Genomic DNA, 4071 nt, shown 5'->3' with positions numbered 1-4071 from the left:
GGACGGCGGCTTGGTCAGCCCGGTAAAAACCGTCAGGGGAGGGGTAGTTCCCCCCCCCCCCCCCGCGCCTGTTACGACACTGGCTAACACGCCAATCATCCCCAATGAAAAATACTTTTCTACGCCACTGGAAGTGAGTGCCTATATCCAACGGAAATTCACCACTTACCGTTCTCACCATTCACCATCATCCGTTTACGTATCTTTATCTTGAATTTCCGTCACTTCGCAATCAGGTTACATCGCGTAGTTGCCGACGTCGTCGCGTGGTGTGTGATGGGTTCATGCGGAGAGCCGCCTTAAAGGATGACTAAAAGTGCCAAGTCGAGAAAACTGCTATAACTTTCATTTGAAAGTATCTAATAAGCTATGAATTACATTTTACTACGAAATCTATAAATTAGTTACAAGGAAGTTCATGTAAATGTTAAGCTGTATTATTTGTGCGTCAGATTTACAAGAACTATATTTTCTTGTTTTATTTATTATCTCAACACAGACATTAGAACCGGATGCTAGCTTTTGCAACGATAGCCTAACATAATCTCAGAAAAGATATTCTAATTTATATAATAATATACATATATAGAGAATAGAGATTCACTCTAAACAATTTCACGTTAATACTATTAAATAAATATGCTTTTAAGTAATTATATCATTTATCCATTACATTATCCTGTGTGTTTTCGTATTTGCATATTATCTCACCTGTCATACGGTAACGAATGCTGAGATTATCTATCACATCAAATAAACGAAATAAACTAAGAATGAAACAGGCTTTGCTCGCATTTTTATCCACCACAAATGACTTTGCGGTGGATAAATGCATTTCCGTGTTCGAACCCGAGTGGAAATTTTAATTTTTGCAGATTAAAATCATTCAAATTATAAAGACATATGTTGTGTAAATCAAGTTATCATTATCAATATCTTCATCCCGATCATTTCCATTATCATCATCATCATCATCATTCTGATCATCATCATCATCATCAATATCATCAATATCCTCATCCACATTATCATCATCATCATCCTTTTTATCATCATTCTTTATCATTTCTTTATGAAAGAAATTCTCAGTTTAATTTAGAATTTTCTTAATTAACACAGCTTTCTGTTTAAATTGACTTGCACGGTTCTCGAATATTCTAGGCAGTATGTAATCAAGGTAACTAGTTTGCAAGATAGTGAGATATGCTGTAACATTATACCGACAAAGGTGTTGTAACAACAAATATAAATTTCTAATTTTAGTTTCCATTAATCGTCACTTAACAGCTGATTGGCTATGTTTATGATGCCTTGTTCCATTTTGAAATTAGACCTAGCATTCCTTAATAGAAAAATACATTTCTCATATCGCCTAACTTATAATGAAAGATGAGCTTGTTCACACAGAGTAATTTTATTTGACGCAAAAGCACTAAGGTGATTAGTGTGGACGATGAAATGCTTTTCATCATCATATTTATTAATAATAATGCCAAATTAGCTTCAATTCCAAATGAATGATCAAAGAGGCTGAGCGTTATTACCCCTGGTCACTGGATAACATGGCAAGCCGGCACAAATTTAGTGCAACCTGCTTCTCTGCTCGCTGGGTAGTCGTGTGCTGAGTACAACCGCACGGAACTATACATAGGCCTACCAGGTACCCATTTATACTCTTGGGTAGGGAGAGACAAACGTAGATAAAGTGCCTTTCCCAAAGACACAAGAACCTGCACAGCGAGAGTTTCGAACACCGAAAAAATCACGGTCATGTAGTTAAAAATCACTTAAAATCACTTTTTTTGCGAATTAGCGCCCCTCAACTAATCATCGAGCTTCCCCCTACCCACTTCACATTCGCCCCCCCAACCATCAGCACCCCATTTCAAGTCTTCTAAATACGCCACTGTTAACACTACGGCCCAACTCCAATTCAGGGGACACTCCTATTGGGACACTTAAATTGATCCCTCCTTAAAAGGCATTCTACTAGGCAGTATCAACTAGTAAAATAAAATACGGTATGTCAACTATAAATTCTCTAGAGTCATTAAATATTTTGAGATGATAGAAAAACGTCTTTTGGTAGTGTCGCAATAGGCGGCACATCGATGAAGCTGTGCTTCCTGTCGAAACATCAGGGTTCGAGTCAGTTTACTAGGCAGTATCAACTAGTAAAATAAAAGTACGTCAACTATAAATTCTCTAGTCACATCGGGGAGTTGTTTTAGTCACTATAACAACTCCCTGGTCACATTAAATATTTTGAGATGTATGCCTATTATAAAAACGTCTTTTGGTAGTGTCGCAATAGGCGGCACATCGATGAAGCTGTGCTTCCTGTCGAAACATCAGGGTTCGAATCAATTTATTTTACTAGTATCAACTAGTAAAATAATAGTACGTCAACTATAAATTCTCTAGTCGCATTAAATATTTTGAGACGGTATGCCTATTAGTAAAACGTCTTTTGGTAGTGTCGTCGCAATAGGCGGCACATCGATGAAGCTGTGCTTGCTGTCGAAACATCAGGATGGGTTTGAATCAGCAGTGTCTCCAGAAATTTGCCGACAAAGAGTCCGACATGTCCGATGGAGGGATCCCAATCAAGGGGCAGACTACAGCTTCGGCCTCAGGGTTCCAGAATAAAAATATCCCTAAAACGGTTCACTGGGAGTTTTTATGGCTTAGTATGGTCCAAATTGTGCTTGTAGACCACAATATTAAGGATTGGCAATCAACATTTTGATCCGACGACCTCGTTGTGGTGTCGGACTACAGGGGGATCCAGGCCTGTCCAACGCCGGTGGTAAACCCCCCCCCCCCCAGCGCCACCACTCGACTTCTGACTCTGATTGTGTCCTTGTAGCTACTACGTTGTCTCTCCATCCATGAGTATAAGATGGTACCCGTACGTTCTAATCTCAATACGCTGATTACTATTTAATGCCTCAGCCATGAGCTAAGTATGAATATACCTGTACTATAATCACTGCTACAATGGAACGCATTGCGTTTCATTTGTAATGTTTTAAGCATCCAATGGCAAGGGCAATGCCGACAATTGAAACAATAACACATATTTTTATGAGTAAGTGTTGTCGTTTTATTATAAATTATGCGACATTGTATTTAATTTCTTGAATTCTCAGCCTTTAGAAAAACAGGTATCGAAAAACAGGTAAAATTGATTGATGAATCATTTAGCATGAAATCTGTAAAAAAAAAAAAAAAACAAGTAAAGAAAAATTTTAGCCAAATAAATATAGTTGGAGGGGACACAGTGGTGTCCTGATTTCTGTGAGTACCGGTACGTAACATGTAAGTAGTCATTCATACGGCATAAATCATTTTTACAACATAAACATAAAGAGACATCAAAGACTAGAGGATTTCTGAGCAGATGCCATGAAACAACTCATTTCAAATAACTGCTTTCTCCTAATAAACTACCGTAAAACCTCGAATAGAAGCTCAGTGTGCTTAATATCTAGAAGAAACCCATTGACGGGTCTGATGGGGGTCAGAGGTCCCCCTTGGGCTAAGAAAAAACAATTCTAGAACTACCTTTTTTGTGAGCTGAAATTTGTTGTTATAATGGGAAAATTAGAAGTCGGAAAAGCTCATTCCCATCATCTAATCTATAAATCAAAATTTTCTCGGAGGAGGACCCTGGACATCCCTCCCCCTTTTATTTATATTTATTTAACTTATAATAAATAAAAAAATATTCTGATTAATATAGGCTCTTTAATATAAGATATAATATAATTTAATTTCTTTTAAATTCTTGGTCCTACCTTTTTTTCGGCGCCTTGAGACGATTTTATTGTGGAAGGCGCACTACAAATATCCCACCATTACCTTTATATTACCCTTTCTTTTTGGCGTGTATCGATTCAAGAAAAAAGTATATTTATGCAAATATCTAATTTTTGTATGTATGTATACACACACAGGTTTATTTACAATAATAAGAATGAGAAGGTTTGTCCGACCGTTTTCAAGAGGGGGAAACCTTAAATTTTTAAGAACTTAAAAGTCATTAAAAGACACTTCAGAAGTCAGGAA

This window comes from Anneissia japonica, unplaced genomic scaffold, assembly GCF_011630105.1.
Source record: "Anneissia japonica isolate Jap-2015-1 unplaced genomic scaffold, ASM1163010v1 scaffold284860_len1800451_cov186, whole genome shotgun sequence".
Lineage (NCBI taxonomy): Eukaryota > Metazoa > Echinodermata > Crinoidea > Comatulida > Comatulidae > Anneissia > Anneissia japonica.
This window is presented reverse-complemented; position numbering follows the sequence as displayed.